The sequence below is a fragment of the Protopterus annectens genome, chromosome 4.part0, assembly GCF_019279795.1.
Source record: "Protopterus annectens isolate FY-2018-M chromosome 4.part0, PAN1.0, whole genome shotgun sequence".
Classification (NCBI taxonomy): Eukaryota; Metazoa; Chordata; order Ceratodontiformes; family Protopteridae; genus Protopterus; species Protopterus annectens.
In genome coordinates this window covers 505,328,866-505,354,440 of record NC_056733.1, presented here as the reverse complement: position 1 = coordinate 505,354,440, position 25,575 = coordinate 505,328,866, and the positions used below count along the sequence as shown (strand labels likewise).

The window sequence follows — 25,575 nt, the reverse complement described above, 5'->3', positions numbered from 1 at the left end:
TACCTAAAAATGTCAGCCAAGTAGCATTGCTTATCCAGTCTCAATCTTTATAAATAGGTCAGTGCAGGAGTCTCACGTTTGCGCTCTCTGGAAAAAGTCACCCATTATCCCTCTGCACAAGGGAGTAAATTCAACAGACATGAATAACTTTAGACCCATAGCAATCTTATCTCCCCCTCACCAGAATACTTGAAAAATATATTCAAAAAACAAGTGCCAGACTGTCTTCTGCAGAAGAACTCCTATCCCCTACACAAACATGGCTTCTGTACTTCCCATCGTACTAGCACTGCCCTTCTAACCTATATAGATACTGTCAATAAAGCTTAGAGAATAATGGCAAGCTAGTCTCTTCCTTATTTCTAAACTTGTCTAAAACCTTCAGCAGTTTTTCGCAGGAAACTACAAATGTCCTCACTGGGTCTCTCTCAGCCCACACTTCTGTGGTTCCAAAGCTACCTGTCCAATAGGGCAGTCAGTAAAATGGCACTCTACCCTCTCTCCTTACTTCCCAGTCACTGCTGGTGTACCACAAGGCTCTATCCTTGGTCATCTCCTCTTTAACATTTTCACCAACACTGTCTATACTTCTACACAACAAGCCACCCTAATGCAATGCACTGATTCCATTCTCATTTGTAAATCTGACAACATGGTTCACCTCCAAAATAAATTACCCGGTAAGTTTTAGCAGCCACTGAAACATGGATGTTCATCGTGTTACCCTGCTGCAGTCATCACACTTGGATTATCTTGTCGTCAGGCGGTCCCGCAGTCGGCCGGAATTCCAAAGTCTTGGTCCGGTGTCGGTTGCTGTCGCCTCTTCCCTGACGTCAGTGCGCCAGGGGTATATATAGTGCAACCGATGCCATTTTCTTCAGTCTTTCTTGCCGCGCGGTGCACAAAGCAGAAGCAGTTTGCAAGTGCCGGTCGGCCGACTCCTGAGATTTTCGAATTCGAATTTCAGACCGAAGTCTTCTATAAAGCTAAGTACCCCGTTGGGGAAACTTTTCTTGCCTCAGACTGATGTCAGAAAAAGTTAACAACTGTATTTCTTGTGGGAAGCAAATGCCTCATAAGGATTTTCATTCTTATTGCATACCTTGCCTAGGCCCAGACCACGACGTCACTTCTTGTCGGTTTTGTGCTAGGTTTAATAAGTGTACTATTAAAAGACGCTTTGATTTCGCACGACACTACTTCGGCAGGAAATTTAACTACACCATGCCGTCGGAGCAACCGACTACCGGCGTGCACAAAAAACGCAGGGATAAGGACAGACAGCCCAAGCCTAAGCCAGACTCCAAGGCCTCATCTGATCCGGTCTCCGGTCCTCAGTGAGGCTCCGACACAGCCCCTGACTACCGCAGATCTGGAACCCGAGACCGCTACAGAAATTTTGGCGGAAGGCACCAGGCTGACGCAGCCATTTAGTTCAGGCCCTTCCGACGACATTGCTTCAAAAGACGTTGGTGCTACAGAAACGTCATCGGTTTCTGAAGGCGTTTTCAGACAGACGACTCTCACCATTAAAACGTTTTCTAAGTCGAAGACTCCTAAATCTAAAAGGACTGCACTTCAGTCTCCTGTTCAAGGCCCCATGCCTAAGAAACAGATGCTCAAAATGGCTGAAGATTTGATTTCTTTAATCAGGGGTTCCCAGCCCCCTCCTGACAAAAGGCCTAGACAAGAGGAAGATAATGCATCCTCTGAACAACTATCCATTTCTTCAGACTCCTCTGAGGACCAAGATTATTCCTTCTCTCCTTATGAAGATTCTGATGCTGAGGACTCTATTCCCTCAGCTTCTCCTCCTGAAGACTACTCCTTTGGGGAAACTTTACACACTGAGGGAACATTTTCACTGGGAAGGTCAGGACTACTCTGACTCGAAGAAAAGGCTCAGAGAGTTTCATTTACTCCCTCAACATAGACCACTTGTCATCCCACCAGTTTTGGACATTGTGGATGATGTTTATTTAGAATCCAGTTTGAACCCAGACTCTCTACCTTCTGCTCCGGCTAAGCCTGACAGATACTATAGAGTGCCTGTTTCTCACAAATTTCTTTACAAAAGCCCTGCACCTGACCCAGAGACTATCTCCCAGGGTCCCAAGGGGGCTAAGGCTTCTATGGCTAAAAACCCAGTACCTTCTGAGAGGGATTCCAGAGCACTAGACAGGTGGGGGAAAAATGTTTACACCTCAGCCACACTAGGTATTAGGGCACTGAATTGCCAATTTCACATGCTTAAATATCAGCAATTCCTAATCTCTCAGTTAAAGCAAAGAATAACCACTCTCCCTCAACAACCTGAATTGAAAGAAGTACAGGATCTGTTGCACGTCACTGAGCAGGTGGGCAAACATACCTTACAATGTGGGTTTGATTCTTTGGAGGCCTCCTGCAGAGCAGCTGTCGCTGGGTCTGTTATACGTAGGCATGCTTGGTTAAAGGAACAAACTCTGCCTGATCATGTTAAAGCAAAATTACTAGATGCTCCCTTACAGCAGGATGTGCTTTTTGGAGTTAAAGCAGAAGTTTTAAAGAAAATGGAAGATAAGACAAAATCTATGCAGAGAGTCAAGGATTTCCTACAGGTACAACCCCCTCGCTTCAGCAGAAACTGGCCAACAAAATATTGGTCCTTTCCAGCTACTGACAGACCACAGAGGGGTAAATACAGATGCCCAAGGGGCAGAGGACAACCACAAGCCCAGTATAAGCCTTGCCAATGGGGCACTACAACACAGAAGGGAGGAGAAGATGGGTCTCAATCCACCAGAAGGCAAAAACTCAATGACTTGCACCTCATCTGGCCAAGCAATACTCTCTTGGCAGCCCCCTTGGGGGGGGGGGGGGGCTCGCATTTTTTGCAGACAACTGGCACAGTGTCACAAAGGACAAATGGGTCCTAGACATTTTATGAGGATACAGATTCCACTTTCACACTTTGCCAATGAAAAGAGGAATGCCAAACCTGCCACAAAATCAATGGGCAGAGGCACAAAAGCAAATTACAGCTCTCATGGACATGAGCTATTCAACTGGTACCTACTCGAGAGCAAGGCCAAGGATTTTATTCAAGACTCTTTCTAGTGCCCAGAAAGGACAATGCCTGGAGACCAATTCTGGACCTTTCAATTCTAAACACTTACAAGTACCCAAATTCAAGATGCTAACTCTACAGCAGCTACTTCCCATGTTGGGCAAGGAAGCATGGCTAGTAACGTTGGACCTCAAGGAGGCATACCTGCATGTCCCAATCAGACAAAGTTGCCTCCGTTTCATTGCAGGTTCAACCCATTACCAATTCTCTGCACTGCCCTTTGGCTTATCTACTGCTCCCAGAGTCTTCATAAAATGCCTGGCACCGGTAATTGCATACTGCAGACAAAGAGGAATTCAAATATATCCATACCTGGATGACTGCCTCATCCAAGCAGAAAGCAAAGACATTCTCCTACATCATCTGACCTTTGTAAAGCATCTATTAAACTGCCTGGAGTACACAGTAAACAAAAAGATGTCAAAACTAGTACCCTCACAAAAAAATGACATTCCTGGGTGCCAGCTTGGATACAACGGCCCAGAAGGCTTATCTTACGCCAGACAAGCAACTACAACTGACTCAATATTTCAGGACAATGGCAACAAAGACCCAATTAACTGCAAGAAAATTTCTGCAGGCTTTGGGCTTCATGGCATCTTGCATACTAATAATACCATTTGCAAAGCTGCATATGAGGAAATTACAGTGGTACCTAAAAAGCGTATGGTCTCAACACAGCCACAGCTTGGACACAATATCTCTCATCCCCTGCCTTCAACAGGAATTTCTGTGGTGGTCACAGGCATGTCACCTCAACAAGGGTCAGCCTTTCACTTTGCCCCCAGCCAGCCAAACTACCACAACAGATGCTTCAGATTACGCCTGGGGGGGGGGCACACATGGCAGGACAGTGCATTCAAGGCCTATGGACTGCAGATCGAAGAAATCTGCACATAAATCAGAGAGAGATGCTAGCTGTACAGAAAGCTCTGACAGCCTTCAAGGATCTGTTGCATCCAGGGCAACTTGCAATAAAGATGGACAACACCACAGTAATGTGGTACATAAACAAGGGGGTACATATTCCTACCCTCTATGCAGGCAAGCAATTATCTTATGGAACACAGCTCTGGCTTACCAAGTTCAGTTGCAAGCTCAATTCCTGCCAGGACAGAAAAACACATTGGCAGACGACCTCAGCAGAAACATCAAGGATCCCCACAAGTGGAAACTAGATCCACAAATATTTGCAATGATAACTTAAAAATGGGGCCTTCCAGACGTAGACCTGTTTGCCAGTCCTCAAAACTATCAACTAACAAAATTTTGTAAAAGGGCATTTCACCATCAAGCTTGGAAAGTGGACGCACTCTCTTTCTGTTGGAAAAACCTGACAGTATATGCCTTCCCTCCATTGCCTCTCCTCACAAAGGTTCTTCTGAAAGTCAAAAAGGAGAGACCGCGACTGATTCTCATAGCCCCAGACTGGCCACGCCAGCATTGGTTCCCGCTATTGAGAAATATGGCCCACAGCCCACCATGGAAATTGCCTCAAATCCCCCATTTACTCACACTACAAAACAATCAGATTCTTCACAGCCAGCTCAAAACTTTAAATCTGGCTGCATGGCAAATCAACTAAACATACTACCAGCTCCTCTTTCCCAAGCAGTTCTGGATGTTATTCTGGAAGCCAGGAGGCCAAGCACCAGGAAGGCTTACTCGGACAAATGGAAAAGGTTTTGTGCCTGGACCCAAGCTAAAGACCAAGACACAATTCAACCTCACATGCCTCACATTCTACAGTATTTAGCTGAGATGTTGCACAAAGGACTTTCTCCTCCATTAAAATCCATGCTTCAGCTATTTCAGCTCACTACAACACGGATCCATGTTTATTTTCACATCCTCTTCTAAGGCAGTTCCTCAGAGGGGCAAAAAACATTAGACCACCCAGGAGAGCTCCTACACCTACATGGGACCTCAATTTTGTTCTGGAAAAACTAACTGCCTCCCTTTGAACCAGCTTTCTCTGCAGATCTTCAGTTCCTATCATGGAAAACTGCCCTGCTCCTAGCAATAACTTCAGCTAGAAGAGTCTCAGAGCTTAAGGCACTAATGGCAGTGGAACCTCTCATTTTTCATCAAGACAGAGTTTCTCTACGAACTAATCCTTCCTTTATGCCTAAGGTGGTTTCCAGCGTGGCTTTAAATCAAACCATCCACTTACCCACCTTCTTCCCAAATCCACAGAACAAAGGTGAGAGACTCATGCATTCCTTGGACATTCACAGGCAACTTCGTTACTACTTGGACAAAACTAAGGCTTTCAGAAAATCTGACCAGCTCTTTGTATCCTATGCTACAGCTACTCAAGGGAAGGCTATATCAAAGCAAACCATTTCTAAATGGATAGGTCATTGCATACGTTTCTGCTATACTCATCATGGGAAAACAGTTCCTGCTACCATTAGGTCCCACTCTACCAGGGCAACAGCTACCTCTACAGCCTTTCTAAGGGGGGTTCCAACCAAGGAGATTTTAGAAGCTGCAACTTGGAGTTCAGTACACACCTTTACCAAATGCTATCACTTACCTCTTTACTCTAAGACCAGGGCGGGCTTCGCCACTGCAGTTCTGCAGGGCCTTATAGTCTCCACTAACCCTCTATGATACCTCCCCACTTCCTTAGCTTTGGGATTCAACACAAGTGTGATGACTGCAGCAGGGTAACACGATCAACATAGTACAGTTTTGTACCTACCATAAATGTAGATGTTCGAGTGTTCACCCTGCTGCAGTCCAGGTTACCCTTCCTCCATCCCCTCTGATCTACTGGCTAAATCTCTTCAGTACCCTAATGATGTATTTGCTTATAACTGAAGGGATTTTGTGTTTGGGCAGAGGTTGCTCCATTTGGTACTAATTTCTGATCACCTTTTTGGGGGCACCTGACATCTGGGGCAAGAAAAACTGAAGAAAATGGCGTCTGTTGCACTATATATACCCCTGGTCCACTGACGTCAGGGAAGAGGCGACAGCAACTGATGCCAGACCAAGACTTTGGAATTCCGGCCGACTGCGGGACCGCCTGACGACATAACCCAAGTGTGATGACTGCAGCAGGGTGAACACTCGAACATCTACATTTATGGTAGGTACAAAACTGTACTTTTTGTAACTCGCAACAACCAACAATAGAAGACAGTACTCCTCCTTCCTGGAGATAATTTATTGATCACAATTCGCGTACCAGTTTTGGCTGTATAAGCCTTCATCAGTTTAAAGAACCATTGTTACATCAGACCATTAAATACTTTCTACTTGCATCCCATTGGTCAGTCACGAACAGTCATTTAACCCTGGTGGAAACAAGTGCCCCCCAACCTGATAATCCACTTTTTTTCTTTTTGATCCAGTAGTTTATGCCATCTAACTTTAATTATTTTATACCCAATTTTATCAATAACTGTAAAATAAAATTTGGCAGTACTGTGTTGCAGTGTGTGTGTATATAAAGCAGTAGTAGTTTTGTTGCATTTGATATCACTCGTATGTTATGTTATCCTAAACCTCAGAAGTCGAGGAATCTGACTAGTATAAAATGCCGAACAGTTACATGAAGCTAGGTATATCAGAGTCTTTGTTACAGTTGCCAAACATTCGAATATCAAAAACTTTTGAAGTATTAGCAGATAAAAAATTCAGTTTTAATGACATTTACAGTTATTTACAGTGTTCACAAGGCTGGCATCCCCTAATAAGATCCCCTCCAAGGGACAATTTGACCGATAGTTGGACCTACCTCAGTGTTCTTTTTATAATTGAAAAAGCCCCCTAAAGTCTTTCCACACCTAAATGTAAATAAACACTCAGCTGGTAAGGTATTACTTAGATTTTCATCTAGAAGTAATACATGCCAGTATTTCCTCAAGATTCATAAAAAATTTTGTATTTCCAAAATTCATAAATAGCCTAAGAGGTCCCTCTGCCACCTTTTTAGACTTGTATTTTAAAAGCTGCTTTCTATCTATGTCTTGGATGGAGCATAATATTTTACGGACATCTGTACTGTTATACCCCCTTTCCACAAGTCTCCAAACCAGATCTTCAGCCTCTTGAACATATTCTGACTCTAAAGAACAGATCCTTTTGATCCTAAGGAACTGTGCCTTTGGAATATTTTTAACCATGTGTTGAGGATAACAACTTTTGGCCTGCAAAAGAGTATTTACCTCCAGGAATTTCCTGAACACTCTACTGTTGAGTGTCGCATCTGATTCCACCCATATCTCTACATCTAAGAAGGTAATTCTTCTCAAGTCATGATGCTCAGTAAGTTGTATACCCCATTTATTCTCATTTAGGTATTGCACAAATTCTGATAAGTAACTGGCATCTGACCTGCAGACCAACCAGCAGTCATCCAAATACTTTCGTCAGATCTACACTGATTCCAAATATATATTGTGTGAGTTATGATAAATCAGTTGCTTATCCAAAAATACCCCATAAAGAGGTCAGCATAGATAGGTGCAAAGATGCCCCCATAGCAGTGCCATTAAGCTGTAAATAGCATTCTTCCTTGAAATAAAATACATTTTTCATTAGTACATGTTCTTTTAAACATAACAGAAAAGTATTGAACCCTGCACAGTATATAGATACCCTATTTAGCCGGTACTCTATGGCAATTAATTCTGCCCAGTGTGGAATACTAGTGTACAATGCTTTCACGTCCAATGTGCAAAGAAACCAACCTGAATCCAACTGCATAGCCTCTATAATTAACAAAAACTCAGTCATGTCTTGAATTCTAGATCTGACATATCCCAATTATGGTTTTAAGTAATATGCCAAAGAGAGTCTGATGATGGCTTTATCAGAGAAACTTTCTCCGCTACATTTGGTCTACCTGGTGGGCTCCTAGCATTTTTATGGATCTTGGGCAGCATATAAAAATACTGCCTGATAGGATCTGGAACTGTCAGTTGATACAAGACATTTTTTGTAATAATCCCTTCTTCATAGGCGTGTCTCAAAAATTATCGATCTCAAAATTAAACTTATTGGTGGGGGTCTAAATGCATATTTTGATAAAATCGTTGGTCAGATAATTGGGCATTAGCTTCAGCAAAATACATGACCCAATCCCAAACAACCACTTGGCCAGCCTTGTTAGCCTTATTTATCACAATTTGCTTATTTTCAGTTAATTTATTGAGTGCTAACCACTCCATTTTATTCAGATTTGAACTAGGGGATGTTCTGTAGTCCTGTCACCTTCATTCTTGCATATGGGTTTCGGAGCCGGTCCTCTGCTGCGACTCTGCCTTATTACAAAGCTCAAAGTCTTTTTAGTTGGCTTGTGGCTAGGTAGGTATCCCATAGTGCACTAATATAATCTCCAGATCTCGTTTGCCACATCTAAGTTCAGAAGTGCTTCTTGCTTGGCCATGGCTAAGTTCAAAACTTTTTTCATTATTATTCACTCTTACTGATTTATTTAGCTATAGTTATACTTAAGATTAGTGTTAGTTATCTTGTAGATGGTGTTTAAAAGTGCTTTTTGCTAATTAGTTTTTTTGAGAACTTGGCCGTTTTGCCCTTGTTCTCCGTGTGGTATCCTGTGTGCTAGTTTCTAACGCATTTAATATTCCCTAGGGCCGTGTTTGTTAGGACCTTGTTTTTTTTCACTTTTTCATACTTTTATATATTGTGTGCAGTGTTTGTACTAGTTTTTGACATAGTTTATATCTCTGTAGGCTCGTGTTCAGATTAGGGGCTTGTTTTCTCTATTTTGTAGAGTAAGAGGATTGTGCGCAGTGTTTATCTCGTACTTTGCCTGCTGCTTGACTTTTTTTTTTTTTCGGCTTAGCTTTCTTCCAGCTAGGTCCGTTTAAATTGGAGCACCTAGTCCTCATTGCATTTGTTGTGTAGTTTTAGGGCAAGGCCCGTTTAAATTAGAGGACCTTGTTTTAGAGCTCTGATAAATGTCTAAAGAGTCTGAAGATCACAAACCTTTGGGTTTTTAAAAAAAAAAATGCATAAAGTGCTCCCAGAAGATGTCAGTTACAGATGGCCACAGTAATTGTGTTTATTGCCTCTGAGCCATTCACTTACAGGAAACTTGTTCATTCTGCCATTCCTTTAGCTGCAGAGTTCTCCAAGAGCGGAAGAACAAGTTAATTCTGAAAGGTCTCCTCAAGCCTTCCTTACAGGAAGACTTAGCAAGTTCTTCTTCATCATCAAAGTCCCATTCATCCAGAAAAGAGAGGGTCAAGTCGGCCAAGAGGTGCCGACTAGTGTATCGGAACCTCCTCAGAAACAATTGAAAATGGATAAAACTACCTCCTTGGCTCCACTGTCCTTGGAGATGGTCGAGGTCGTCGATGTTGACACTGCAGTGTCGACCCCAAGCTTTTCGGAGCAGACTACTGAAAAATTGCATTGGAGCAGGTCCAGAGATCTTTTGCCAGGCTCCTCAACCTTAAGATATCCAATTTTACAGAGATCAAGATCGCCTACCCTGTCATGCAGATCCTCCAAGAGCCTATCAGAAGATGTGGAGAGAGAGTAGTGCTTAGACTCTTGAAGTGATCTGCTTTGCCCAAATTGTTGTTGGCTCAGACTCGCTCTGTTCCAGAGCCACCCGAGTCCATTTTCCCTGTTGTGGTTCCTCCTCTGAGCCGAGTCGGGCCTTCGGAGCCAGAGATTTCGTTGCTGCTTGTTGTGGAACCCTCGTTTCCAGCTCCCCTTGTGGATGTCTCGGGGCCGAGTTCCGTTCTGACACCTTCGGTGCTGTCTGTGGTGTCTAGGAGCGGAAGATCTCCGGTCGGCCCCAACAGGGACACTTGGACCTGAACCTCTTCAGTGCCAAGTCTCCCCCTCAGTGCTTCGGCTTGGGTGAGCATGGACCCTACATCCATCTCGGAGCTGGTTGCTCTGGAGCCGAGGACTATTTCAGTTTTCTTGGAACTGGGGCTGTCTTAGGAGCCTGAGAGGTCTGCTTTAGAGATGGAGGAGCGTGCTGTCTCGCTCATCAGCTCTGCACAAGGGTACTGATACTCTTCCCCCTCAAGCACCGACCTCTGTCTCAGCACCTTTTTAGCACCTTCTCTCTCTCTCTCTTGACAGCAGAGACCCGCAGCTTCAGGCGCCCCCATTGGGTGGCCCCAGTCTTCCGAGACCTCCTCAGAATACTCTTCTGAGGAGCCCCCCTCGGAAGAGGACATGCAAGAGGAAGCATGTAGATTCCCCGGATGAGTCCATCACTTCAGACACTGACCTCGAGGAGTCAGAAGGGTCCCCCAAGTCATCCTCTGATGTCTCCTTTGTAGACATCTTAGAGATCCTAAAGCAGAGGCGTAGCTGGCCCACTATCACCCGTTTTGATGAGGAGTCTGTGTACCTGAAGGCTTTCAGGTCTCAACCATCAGCCTTTTGGGTGTCTCCACCTTTTGACTAACTCTTGGACCTGGTTAGTCGAAAGGTGTGGGAGACTCCTTATGCCATGGAGCCAGTCCCCAGAAAACCCAACTAATTTCTCTCTGCTCCAAAAGAGAGAGTTTTTGTCCAAGGGCGTGCCTGTAGATGCCATGGTGGTGGCAGCAGCTACTAAGAAGGAGCTAGCGGAGACTTATCTGTCCATCTGCCGAACAAGGAGTCTCGAATGATGGATAGATACGGGAAGCGTATCTTCTCTTCAGCAGCTTTTACCCTCCGATCGCTGAACTATCTTACACATTTTACTAGGCTTCAGAGAGATCTCCTCAAGGAGTTGGAAAATACTCTTCAAGGTACATCTACTAAAAGAGTCCCTGAGAAGGTGACTGCTCAGTTGCCCACCTTAAATTCCAGTGTGAACTCCTCCATGAGGCTGATATCCTATGCAGCAGACGGAGTGAGCAGGGCAGCGGGTTCAGGAGTTTCCCTTAGGAGACACTCCTGGACGCGCTTATGTAATTCTGCAGAGCCTTTCAAGTCTACCTTTACCAACACCCCCTTTGACGGTTCTTCTCTATTTGGACCCAAGGTAAAAGATGCACATACCAGGTGCGAACAAGAAGGGAAAACTCTCTCTGCTGTGGGAGTACGTTTTGCCGTCCCTTCTAGAACATATCCCAAGGGTCAGAGAGGTGGTAAGATGTGGTTCAAGAAGTCCCAGAGATTTTTCCTGGATGCACAGGGGGATTCCTCCTTTAGAGGCAGAGGAGCAGCAGCTAATGATAGTCATCGCCCTAGAGGCGGGGAGGTGTCCACAAAACCACGGTGGCCGCGATTCTTTTGAGGCTATTCCTATCAGTGCTCCTGATGTGGGGCCCGGCTGTGCTTCTCTGGAGCCAGTTGGGGGTCGCCTATCTTTGTATCCAGAGGCCTGCTAAACATCACCCAAGACAAATGGGTACAAAGAATAATCACCAAAGGTTACTGCATACCCTTTTCTCTTCCACCCTACACTCCCAAGAAGATCCCGGATGTTCCACCCAATCACAGGGATCACGCAACTGTAGAAGTGAAAAAGTTGCTTTCAGAGTCATCCAAACCGTTCCCGCAGACCAGATAGGATTTGGAACTTAGTCCAGATTCTTTTTAGTGCCAAAATGAACAGGGGACTGGAAGCCCGTCTTGGACCTTAGCAAACTAAACGAATCCGTAAAGGCCAAGTTCCAGATGGTGACACTGCAGTCTATACTCCCTCTGTTAGGGAACGACAATTGGATTTGCTCCATAGACTTCCAAGATGCGTACTACCATACAAAAATGGACAGAGCATCGAGGAGTCATTTACGCTTCTGGCTGGGAGCCAGTCATTACCAATTTCGTGCTCGGCCCTTTGGTCATTCCACAGCCCCCAGGGTGTTCACCAAATGTATGGCAGTAGTGACAGCTCACCTGAGACGTCGTGGATTCCAAGTGTTTCTGTACCTGGATGACTGGGTCCTGACCGCCACCACCAGGCACCTACTCCTACAAACCAGAGATTCGACAATCCAGCTCTGTTCCCAGCTGGGGATTACAATAAATTGGGAAAAGTCTGCCTTTTTGCTCTCTCAATTTGTGACTTTTATAGGCGCAGGAATACACAGTCGCCATGCTAGCTAGTCTACCTGCAGACAGAATTCAAAACCTCAGGCAGCAAATTATCAGTCTACTTCCTCTACAGAAAGTCAAGGCAAAGACAGTGCTGAAACTCTTAGTGACTATGGCCTCCACCATAACTCTAGTCCCCCTAGCCAGATTGCATATGCAAATTCTCCAGTGGCTTTTATCTTCCCAGTGGTCCTTTCAACAACTGCCTCTGTCTCACCATATCCTCATAACACAGTCTTGCAAAAAGGACCTTTGTTGGTGGATTCAACCCAATCAGCTGACAACAGGCACTCCATTCCTTCTTCGCCAACCCTTTGCTACTGTGACCACGGATGCCTCACGGGGGGGGGGGGGGGGGGGCATTAACTAGGCAGGACTGTCCAAGGCACATGGCAAGATCACTAAGCTCACCTGCATATCGGTGTCCTAGAGATGAGCAGTGCTTCTAGCATTGCAAGCACTTCATGCCTTTCTTCCTCTAGGGACGATAGCAATCCAATTGGACAATGAGTCAGTGGTATGGTATCTAAACAAACAAGGAGGAACCAGATCTTACCCCCTTTGTAGAGAGGCTCTTCGCGTTTGGAAGTGGGCTATATCTTCACAATGCTTTCTAGTAGCAATGCATATCCCAGGGACAACCAATGTGATAGCCGAAAAACTCAGCAGGGCAATCTTGATGCCTTACAAGTGGTCTCTGAATCAGGAAGTAGCGGAACAGATCTTCCGCAAATGGGGACAGCCTTGCTGAGATCTCTTTGCCAGCCCGATCAACGCCAAATGCAGCAGCTATTTCTCCCTCATCCCCCCTCCGGTGGACTCGCTTGTTCACGATTGGCCCCTGGGACTCCTTTATGCATTCCCTCCCTTTCCGCTCATATCCAAAGTGATACAGAAAGCAAAGTTATTGGGAAGCAAAATGATTCTCATCACTCCTTACTGGCCTCAACAAATTTGGTTCCCCTTTCTCGGGCCTCATCTACTAGACTATCCATGGACTCTGGACCCAGTGCCAGACCTCTTGACACACATGTCAGGCTCCCTTCACCCCTGCCTCCACACCCTCAACTTGACAGCATGGCAGCTCCACTTCCATCCCTAGTCAGGCTTCATGATCTTTCACCTGCTGTGACCCACATCCTTACATCTTTGCATAAACCTTCCACTAGGAAGTTATACACTAGCAAATGGAGAAGGTTTTCTATGTGGGCAAAAGAAAGAAATGTAGATCCTTACACAGCATCCATCCCTATGGTGTTAGAATTTTTGTCTGAACTTTTCCATCAAGGATCAGCTGCTGCTGCTGCTACAATTAGGGTCCAATTGGCAGTGATATCTAATTTTCATTTGGGGCAACCTGAATCTAATTTGATGTCCCACAGATTATGTAAAACATTCCTTAAAGGCGCTACTTTGCTGAGACCTCCCTTTTTGAGGAACCCTGTATCTCCTTGGGATCTAGACCTCATTCTGTCCAAACTTTCCCGCCTTTTGAACCTGCACATTCATGTCTATTAAAGTTTCTGTCTTGGAAGACTTTTTCTAGTAGCTTATCGCATCAGCTAAACGGGTATCAGAGTTACAAGCACTGTCAATTAAGCCTTCTTATTTGATTTTCCACAAAGACAGAGTCTTCCTTCGTACAAATCCTTCCTTTATCCCTAAAGTTTGCTCTCAGGCTAATTTGAATCAAACTGTAGAATTACTATTTTCCCTAATCATTCCAACACTGCAGAATACACATTTCATCAACTTGATGTTCACAGGCAGTTACGGTAATACCTTCACAGGACTAAGGAACTCAGATCAATTATTCGTATCCTTTTCTGAGTCTAGAATAGGTCTGCCAGTCTCTAAAGTGACGCCGTCTAATTGGTTTTCGAGCTGTATTTCCTTCATTTTCTCCGATGGAAAGACTCTACCATTCAAAATTAAGGCTCATTCTACAAGATCCCTGTCCATATTTGCTGCTTTCCAAGCCAGAGTTCCAATTGAGAGTATTTGTGCAGCGGCAACCTGGGCTACCCCTCATACCTTGGGTGTTACTCATTACAAATTGGATTTGACCTCAAGGGGTAGAGCCTCCTTTGGTTCCACTGTACTCAGGAGTATTTTCCCTTGAGCCACCCGAGAATAAGTTGCTAGGGACACTGTCCCATATGTAAGAATGAAGGTGAGATAGGACTACAGAACATAAAGAAGTTATGTACTCACCATAATGTTCCATGTTTGTAGTCCATCTCGCCCTTCATTCTTAGGAACCCACCCACCTACCCCCATCCTGGAAGGATCTGGAGACAGGATAGTGTTACCTTTAGTAGGGTGGAGACCTTTCATTATTGTTCTTTCTGGATAACCGTTATTTCTATCTTTCTATAGTCTAGCAGCAAACAAGGTCTGGGGATTGTACTAGTGCACTATGGGATACCAACCTAGCCACGAGCCAACTAAGAGACTTTGAGCTTTGTAATAAGGCCAAGTGGGAGCCGAGGATCGGCTCCAAACCCATATGTAAGAATGGAGGGCGAGATGGACTACAAACATGGAACGTTATGGTGATTTCAGAACTTCTTATTTTCTTGAATTCTCTGTACTGAAAATAGAAGTATTTTAAAATCTTCTGTTGAAAACTGGCCACATATTTGTTCATAGGTGGTGTAAATTTAGATGGCCTAAATCTAAGTTTCTGGTTATCCTGACCACTTCTTTCCTGTTTATCAAAAAACAACCTAAAGTTTAATAACTGCAAAAATCAACCACATCTTTAGCAAAAACATCTTCTGATATAGAGTAACCAGGAATAAAACCCAAACCTTTATTAAGCAACTCCGTTTCAGAAGGTGACAACACAGCAGAAGAAATATTCCATACATTACTGTTCTTGTTTATTTGGTCAGCATCAGCTGTTAAGATTTTCTCTAAACTGACTATCTTTGTTTCCTCCCTCCCCTCCTAACCCTCCTAAAGGGGTAATTGCAGACTTCCTTTTAGCTGTAGGAGATGCAGATACTTCGCCATCAGTATCATTAGCTGAGGAACTCCCCCTGGCTGATGCATTTGTTGTTTTTTTGAAGATAGATTTACCCCTCTTGCATTTAAAGGAGGAAGAATGTTCTTTATTAGGCATAAACTTCACTGTCTTTTTACTACTATCAAACTGTTTACCATTTTTATAAATCAGTTAGATCTCTTTCAAAATTTGTAATCATACACATTGTAGGCTCTTTCAACTGTAGCTAGCTTATTCACAAGCATCTCCATTTGTTTTATATTCATCTTTTTTTTTTTCAAATTGTTTAACCTCCAAAAAGTAATACTTTCAAACCATTTGCAAAAGCATCAGTTTTCCTACCATAAAGATCTTTTAGCAGTTTCACAAAAGTCATTAAGGCATGCTATTGGGCCTCCTGCCACCCTTGCAGTAACTTATCAGTTCCCTTTACAAACAAAACCCTAAGACCCCTCGGGGTCAAGTCTTTGGTTTCATATGCTTTAAAAAGGCATAAGTTCCATACATTTGTATGTAGTTCTTTAATTTTGTCATAAATTTGTCCAAACAAGTCACTGCAAGAAGCAAAATTTTTAACAGTACCTGTTTCCTCAGGCTTAGAACCTGGGCTTAAAAAAGATATCCATGTCTTCTTTATCCAATGTCAAACCATCCAGAAGTTGAAATCCATCTTGGTCATTTTGATCAACTGCAGACAAAACTTCTTAAAAAAATAAATCCCCTTTCTTGTAAAAGCCAGCAGTCTTCTCTCTTTTTTCAGATGCAGCGGAATGTACCACTCTCCAAAAAGCAGAGGTGAAGGCTAAACCAGACTGTATCTCCAAGTAGTGATTAATCCTGATGAAAGTGCTTGAAGTTGGTGTTTGGGCTGCCAGTTATGTCGTATATCCACGAAAACAGCGAAGCTCAACACTGAGTGACCAAAAATTATGGTTTTGTTATCAAAAACCAGTCCCCACAAATTTTTATAGTATGGTCCGCCCAAAACATGTGCTCCTATGTGATACTACAGCTACTCCAAAACAATACTGCTTCAAATAACAGCATAAACCTTCAGCAAAAGCCAGTTCTATTTATACACAAATAAAGCGACAGCACATTATCCAAGTCTAGTGGTTGTACAGTTTTATGAACAACAAACAAACTTCACAGTGTACAGTCCTGTTTCATTAAGTGAACTCACCTCTTGCACAGTTTCACTTATTGGCAGTGCATATATTCACCAGTAAGGACTGACAGCACTAGAAAACAATCAAGCCACAAGAAACCAAGTTCTGTGCAGGTACAGTCACCAGGTGCTTAGTCGTCATATAAAATCCAACAACCAATAATACAAGACAGCACTTCTTTTTCCTGGAAATAATTTATTGATGTTCACAATTCACATACCGGACTGCATAAGCCTTCATCAGTGTAAAGAACCATGGTTACATCAGACCATTAAATACTTTCCACTTACACACCATTAGTCAATCACAAACAATCATTTAACCGTGGTAGAAACAAGCTCCCTAGCCTGATAATCCACCTTTTTTTTTCTTTTTGATCCAGTAGTTTATGCTGTCCGCCTTTATTTCTTTTATACCAAATTTTATCAATAACTGTAAAATAAAATTTAGCAGCACTATGTTGCAGAGTGTGTAGTTTTTTGTATCTGATATCACTCATATGTTCTGTTATACTAAACCTCAGAGGTTGAGAAGTCTGACATGTATAGAATACCAAACAGTTACATGTAATGGGGAGAGTTCCTCTGCTAATGATACTGATGGTGAAGTATCTGTGTCTTGTATAGCTAAAAATAAGTCTGGAATTACCCCTTTAGGAGGGTTAGAAGGGGAGGTAGGAGAGACAGGCACAGTCTATTTAGAGACAGTCTTACAGCAGATGCTGACCAAATAAACGAACAGTAATGTATGTAATATTTTTTCTGCTTTGTTGCCACCATCTGAAACTGAGTTGCTTAATAAAGGTATGGGTTTTATTCCTGGTTACTCTATATCTAAAGATGTTTTTGCTAAAGATGTGGTTGATTTTTGGTGGTGGTTAAACCAGAGGTGGTGGTTTGATAAACAGGAAGGAAGTGGTCAGGATACCCAGAAATTTAGATTTAAGCCATTTAAATTTACACCACCTATGAACAAATATGTGGCCGGTTTTCAACAGAATATTTTAAAAGATTTGCATTTTCAGTATAGGGAATTTAAGAAAAAAAACTTCAGATTTGAATAAAATGGTGTGGTTAGCACTCAAAACATTAGATGCAAATAAGTAAATTATGATAAATCAGGCTGACAAGGGTGGCCAGGTGATTGTTTGGGATTGGGCAATGTATTTTGCTGAAGCTAATGCCCAATTATCTGACCAACAATTTTATCAAAAGATGTATTTAGACCCCCACCCCTAAGTTTAAGGTTGAGATTGATAATTTTTTGAGATATGCCTATGAGGAAGGGATTATTACAAAAGATGTCTTGTATCAACTGACAGTGCTGGATCCTATCATGCAGTAATTTTATATGCTGCCCAAGATGCATAAAAATGCTAGGAGCCCATCAGGTAGAGCAGTTGTAGCGGGTAATTGATGTTCTTCCTGTTTCACTGTTGCAGTCATCACTTTTGGGTTATCTGCTTGCAGTAGCCCTCAGTCGGCCTGATTAACAAAGTCTTGGGTCCTGCGTCGGTTACGGTCCCTAATTCTGTGACGTTAGGTTGTCAGGGGTATAAAACATGCAGCCAACGCCATTACATCAGTCTTTCTTGCTGTGTGGTGCCAGAAGCAGTTCGCAAGTGCTGGTCGGCTGACTCCTGAAATTTTAGTTTTCGAGTTTCAGAACCGAAGTCTTCAACTAAAGCCAAGTACCCTGTTGGGGAAACTTTTTCTTGCTCCTTACCGATGTCAGTAAAAGTTAATAATTACATTACTTGTGGAAAGCAAATACCTCATAAAGACTTTAATTCGTCTTGTATTCCTTGCCTAGGCCCTGACCATGACATACCGTGCTGTCGGTTATGTGCTTTATTTAATCAGCGCACTATCCGTCGTCAGTATATTTTCGCCTCTAAATATTTCGGTTCTCGATTTAATTATCCAGAAATGTCTGTTAGCCATCCGACTACTGGGATTCTGAAACAACGCAAAGATAAAGACAGAGATAGGCTGCCTAGGTCCAAAACTGCCGACGATGCTTCTCCTAAGCCAGTCGCCAGTTCGCCAGTACTCAGGCACTTTCGCCAGCTCCTGATACCCGCTACGTCTGATTCGCAGGTCCCTACTGAGACCCGTTCAGAGTCCTGTATGCCGCGAGATGCTTCAACTATGGAACCCGTGGATGTCTCTATCTTGGATGGGTCCGGAGCTGCTGTGCAGGCACCGAATTCTGAGGGTGTATTAAGGCCAACGGACTTGCATATTAAACCGATGCCTCCTTCTTTCAGGCCTAAATCTTGAACCATGCCTAAAAAACCAATGCCCAGGCCGCATGTTAGGCTTCTATGCCTAAAGAACAAATGATAAGAATGGCTGAAGGAGCTTATAACTGTAATCGGGGGAAGCCAGCCTCCTCCTTCTAAGAGACCTAGGACTGAGGTTGTTTATGAATTTTCTGGCCAGGATTCTGATTACTCTGATTCTTCTGATGATCTGGATTTGCCCTTATCTACTTATGAGGATTCTGATGCAGGGGACTCTATTCCCTCTGCTTCCTCTCCAGAGGATTTTTCTTTTGGTGAAACCTTACATACTCTTAAGGGAGCATTTCCATTGGGAAAGCAAGGATTTTTCTGATTCAAAAAAGAGGCTTAGGGATTTCTTACTCCTGCCTCAGCATAGGCCTTTAGCTATTCCTCCTGTACTAGACATTGTTGTTGATGCTTTTTTGGAATCTAGTTTGGCCCCTGATTCTTTGCCTCCTGCTCCCAGAAAACCTGACAGATATTACAGGGTTCCTGATTCACACAAGTTCCTTTTTAAAAATCCTATTGTGGATCCAGAGACTATTTCACAGGGACCCAAGGGCATTAAGGCTTCTACTGCTAAAAATCCTACCCCTACTGATAGACACCAGGGCGCTGGATAGAAGGGGTAAGAAGGTTTACACTTCTGCATCCCTGGCCATTAGAGCTTTAAACTGCCAGTTTCATATGTTAAAGTATCAACAGCATGTTATTGGATTGCTTAAACAGAAAATGAATATTTCCTGACTATGCGGAAAATAAAGAATTACAGGATTTAATGCATCCTGCTGAACAGGTTGGAAAACATACTTTGCAGATTTGATTCATTAGAGGCCTCTTGCAGGGCAGCTGTTACTGGTTCTGTGCTCAGAAGGCATGCTTGGCTTAAGGAGCAAGCTTTACCTGTTCATATTAAAGCTAAATTGTTGGATGCTCCCTTAAATCAGGACCGCCTGTTTGGCAACAAGGCTGAGGAAGTTCTTAAAAAGATGGAAGATAAAGCTAAATCTATGCAAACTGTTAAAGATTTCTTACAAGTTCAGCCGCCTAGATTTAGTAGGCACTGGCCCTCTAAGAATTGGTCCTTTCCAGCCCCTTCCAGGTCTTCTCAAGCCAAACCCAGACATAGCAGAAACCCTAGGTTTCAGTCCCAGGGGACACGAGACTAAGCAGTGGGGGGTTTCCGCACCCAAATCAGGGAGTAGTAAGACTCCTCCCTATGGAAAACAGTCTCAATGACTTGCTTCTAAAACTTTCAAGCACGTCCCAACTGAATGCTCCTTTAGGCGGAAAGATTGGTCTGCAGGCCAAAAACTGGGAACTCATTACCCAGGACAAGTGGGTTTTAAATACTGTGTCCCAAGGATACAGTTTTCACTTCCACACTTTACCAACACCAAGCGGGTGGCCAGATCTACCCCCAAATCAGTGGGCAGAGGCCCAAAATCAAGTACTCTCTCTTAATCATGGGGGCTATTCAGTTGGTACCAGAAGAGGAAAAGGGGACAAGGGTTCTATTCGAGACTTTTCCTTGTACCCAGAAAAGGCAATACATGGCATCCTATTCTGGACCTTTCTACTCTAAATACCTTTCCGGTGATTCCAAAATTCTGACTCTTTACCAGCTGCTTCCTATGCTAGGCAAAGATGCATGGTTGGCAACACTAGACTTAAAAGAAGGCGTTTATATCACATTATCGAAAAATGCTTTCTTCAAGCCAGAGAAACGGATTCATTTGACAACCTACTTCAAACAAGTGGTTACAAAAACCCAGTTATCTGCAAGGCAAATACTGCAAGCCTTGGGGTTCATGGCCTCCTGCATTCTTCTAATTCCATATGCAAGGCACATATGAGGAAACTGCAATGGTATCAACATTCACAGGATCTAGAAGCAGTGATTCCTATTATACCTTGCCTATGCCTAGAGTTCCTTTGGTGGGCAGAGGCCTGCCACCAAAACAGGGGACTAACATTCACACTACCCTCTGCCGCCCAAACCGTAACAGATGCATCAGACTATGCATAGGGGGCCCACCTGGCAGGGAAGTGCATTCAGGCAAATGGAACACAAGTCAAATTCTCCTGCATATCAATCAAAAAGAAATATTAGCTGTACAGAATGCTCTGACAGCCTTCAAGGACCACATTCTTCCAGGACAATTAATGATAGACGGACAACACCACTGTTATGTGGTACATAAACAAGCAGGAGGGTACACATTCTTACCCCCTCTGCAGTCTAGCCATGGCATTGTGGAAACACAGCCCTGAGCTATCAAGTACAGCTACAAGCTCACTTCCTGCCAGGAAAACTAAATACACTGGCAGATGAACTAAGCAGAAACCTCATGGACCCACACGAGTGGAAACTGGAACCAAGGATTTTCAACATGTTGATAAGCAAATGGGGGAGCCCAGATATAGACCTGTTTGCCTCCCCCCAAAACCATCAGTTGGACAAAATTCTGCTCAAGGACTCCCCACAAACAAGCTTGGAAAGTGGATGCTCTGTCCTTCAGCTGGAAAAACCTAGCAGTTTATGCCTTTCCTCCTCTGCCTCTGCTCTCCAAAGTACTACTAAAGATAAAACAAGACAAACCAAGGACGATTTTGATTGCACCAGACTGGCCACGCCAACACTGGTGTACCCCCTCTTGCGCAGTGCGTCACTGTTGGCCCCATGGCACTTGCCTCAGACTCCTACTCTATTGTCTCAGCAGGAGAACCAAATTCTGCACCCTCAACTTCAAACACTGAATGTAGCAGTCTGGCTAATTACATAATTTCTCCTTTACCATCCCCTCAGTAAACTAGTGATGGATATCATTTTAGAGACAAGGAGGACTAGTACTAGAAAGTCTTACACTGAAAAATGGAAAAGATTCTGTGCCTGGAACCAATCTCAAGGGATGAGCATAACAGTGCCATATTTACCTCAGATTTTACAATACTTAACTGAGATGCTTCCTAAGGGCCTGTCTTTCTCCTCTATCAAAATTCACGCCTCAGCCATCTCAGCTCATAACACAGAATCACCCCTCTTCTCTCATCCACTGCTTAAGCAGTTTCTCAGAGGGGCCAAAAATCTATGACCACCCTGGAGAGCTCCATCTCCAGCCTGGGACCTCATCTTTGTATTGGAAAAGCTCACCCTTCCTCCATGCCACTGCGGACTTAAAATTCCTTTCTTGGAAAACAGCTTTCATTTTAGCAATCACTTCAGCAAGAAGAGTATCTGAATTACAGACCCTCATGGCAGTGGAGCCTTTCATCATCTTTCATGCAGACAGGGTGTCCCTCAGGACCAATCCCTCCTTCATGCCTGAGATGGTATCTGGTGTGGCCCTTAATCAGTCCATACATTTGCCAACCTTCTTCCCTAATCCACAGAACAAAGGGGAACTGATTCTGCACTCCTTAGAAGTGCACAGACAACTTAGAATCTACTTGAACAGAACTAAACCTCAAAGGCAATCTGATCAACTACTGGTAGCATTTGCTGCAGGGGCAGAGGGGAAGGCTATTTCAAAGCAAACCATTTCCAAATGGATAGGCCATTGCATTAATTTCTGCTACAAACACCATGGAAAACCTATCCCACAGGGGATCAGACCCCACTCTACCGGGGCTGCATCTACCTCTACAGCCTTTCTCAGAGGCGTCCCTACCAGGGACATCCTAGAAGCTGCTACCTGGGGTTCTGTGCATACTTTCACCAAGCATTACCATCTGCCAATTTTCTCTAAATCCAGAACTGGCTTTGCCACTGCAGTCTTGCAGGGCCTTTTAGCTGGTCCTAATTCTATTTAATTTCCTCCTCCCATTCTTAGCTTTGGGAATCTACCCAAAAGTGATGACTGCAGCAGTGAAACACGAAGAACATAGTACAGTTGTGTACACTTACCATAAATGTAGATGTTAGAGTGTATTCACTGTTGCAGTCCTGGTTACCCTCCCTCCAGCCCCCTTCTTTTTTTTGGGTATACCTCTACTTTCCTTTATCTTCAAAAGCTTTTTGGTATATTTGCTTTTCTGTTGGAGGTATAATCTTGTATATTTATAGATTTAATTGCTTCCCATTAAGGGGGCACCTGACATCTGGGGCAAGAAAAACTGATGTAATTGCGTCAGCTGCATGTTTTATACCCCTGACGTCATGGAAGAAGGGACGCAACTGACGCAAGACCCAGGACTCTGTTAATCAGGCCGACTGAGGGTTACTGCAAGCAGATAACCCAAAATTGATGACTGCCACAGTGAGTACACTCGAACATTTACATTTATGGTAAGTGTACACAACTGTACTTTCTCTGACAGAGCCATCATCAGATTTTTTGTCATATTACTTAAAACCATAACTGGGATATATCAGATCTATTGTCAATTATAGAGGATATGCAGTTGGATTCAGGTTGTTTTTTTTTGCATGTTGGATGTGAAAGCATTGTACACTAGTATTCCACAATGGGCAGGATTGATGGCCATAGAGTACTGGCTAAATAGGATATCTATATACTTGGCAGGGTTCAATACCTTTCTGTTATGTTTAACAGAAGATGTACTAATGAAAAATGTATTTTATTTCAAGGAAGAATGCTATTTACAGCTTAATGGCACCGCTATGGGGGCATCCTTTGTACCTATTTATGCTGATCTCTTTAATGGGGTATTTGGAGGAGCAAATTGATTAACTCTTACAATATATATTTGGAATCGGTGGACATCTGGAGAAGGTATTTGGATAACTGCTGGTTGGTCTGGAGGTCAGATGCCAGTTACTTATCAGAATTTATGCAATACCTAATTGAGAATAAATGGGGTATACAATTTACCTAGCATCATGACTTGAGAAGAATTACCTTCTTAGATGTAGAGATATGGGTGGAATTAGATGGGACACTCAATAGTCGAGTGTTCAGGAAATTCCTTGAGGTAAATCCTCTTTTGCAGGCCAACAGTTGTCATCCTCAACACATGGTTAAAAATATACCGAAGGCACAGTTCCTTAGGATCAAATGGATCTGTTCTTTAGTGTCAGAATATGTTCAAGAGGCTGAAGATCTGGTTCGGAGATTTGTGGAAAGGGTATATAACAGTACAGATGTCCATAAAATATTATGCTCCATCCAAGACATAGATAGAAAGCAGATTTTAAAATACAAGTCTAAAAAGGTGGCAGAGGGACCTCTTAGGCTGATTACAAATTTTGGAAGCAATACCAAATCTTTTATGGATCTTGAGGAAATATTGGCATATATAATCTTTTATGGATCTTGAGGAAATATTGGCATATATTACTTCTCGATGAAAATCTAAGTAATGCCTTACCAGCTGAGTGTTTACATTTAAGCATGGAAAGACTTTAGGCGGCTGGTTCAATCATTATAAAAAGAACATTGAGGTAGGTCCAACTATGGGTCAATTGCCCTTGGAGGGCATCGGATTAGAGGATGCCAGCCTTTTGGACACTTAACTGTAAATATGTTAGTAAAACTGAGCATTTTTCATCCGCTAATACTTCACAAGTTTTTGATATTCGAATGTTTGGCAATTGTAACACAGGCTGGGTGATGTACCTAGCTGCATGTAACTGTTCGGCATTTTATACAAGTCAGACTTCTCACCCTCTGAGGTTTAGGATAACAGAACATGAGTGATATCAGATGCAAAAAAAAAAAACTAACGCTTTATATAAATACACACTGCAAAAAAATAACTGCTAAATTTTATTTTACAGTTATTGATAAAATTGGGTATAGAAGAAATAACAAAGGTGGTTGGCATAAACTACTGGATCAAAAAGAAAAAAGATGGATTATCGGATTAGGGGGCTTGTTTCCACCAGGGTTAAATGATTGTGATTGACCAATGGGGTGTAAGTAGAAAGAATTTAATGCTCTGATGCAGCAATGGTTCTTTACAATGATCGATGAAGGCTTATGCAGCCGAAATCGGTATGTGAATTGGGAACATCAGTAAATTATTTCCATAAGGAGTGCTGTCTTGTATTGTTGGTTGTTGGATTTTATAAGAAGACTGAGCACCTGGTGACTGTATCTGCACAGAACTTGGTTTGTTGTGGTTTGTAACTCACAACTCATACCTGATCCAACAAAGGACAAACTACTACTTTTTTCCCTAAATCCCTGTTTCATGAAAAAAAATATTAGGGGATCATGTCTGTCACCCTGCTAGACAGGGATCCAGGGAAGTAAATATTCTGAGAAGAAATAGCCAGGGAATTGTTATGGCTAGGCTTGTATAGGCCCTAGGGCCAATAGCCTAGTACCAACCTATGATAATCCTACATTCAACCTGCATATACAAAATTACATAAGAAAATAAATAATCAAAAACTAGGGATGCTTTACAGAGCCAAAAACTTTCTCATCAATGCACCTAAAACTGCACTTGCCACTACATATCTCCTCCCCACTCTTCTTTATGGAGATGCCATCCTTACTAACCTCCAGGCTTCACAAAAATTAAAACTCGAACTATGCTATAACAAAGTTGCTAAATTTGCAGCACATATTCAGAACCCACCACTCTATAGCATTGGCAAGCCTAAATTGATTAGAACTGCTACGTCAACTAACTGGCTACTTCTGTAGCCACTCCCCCTCCCATTTTCAGCCTATTTCTTACCTTCTCGACTTAACAGCCCTACCTCTACAATTCCTTAAACTAATTACCTTTTTTGGTCTACTCCCTCACCTCTCCACACCATATCCTGTACTGATTATTTTTTAAAGCATCTCTCTTGCAACCAACTCGGTTATACTTAATTGGACACTTTTTCCCTACTCAACCTCTTCTAGCGCTCTCTCCTTTTACTTAATACACTTCCTCCCGCAATATACTCTAACCACTTATCTACATATCCTAATGGCCCCAACACACAAGACTATATTCATAAGCATACTACTCTTAACTACAACTCTTGCGTCTCTTACAGTAC

At 43.0% G+C, this 25,575-nt stretch overlaps 1 protein-coding gene across 1 annotated transcript in view; it reads left to right on the top strand.

Moving 5' to 3' along the window:
- The window catches only part of PTPN11 (protein tyrosine phosphatase non-receptor type 11), an 811,421-nt gene that overhangs the window by 644,178 nt on the left and 141,668 nt on the right, over positions 1-25,575 (top strand). The window lies entirely within an intron of this gene.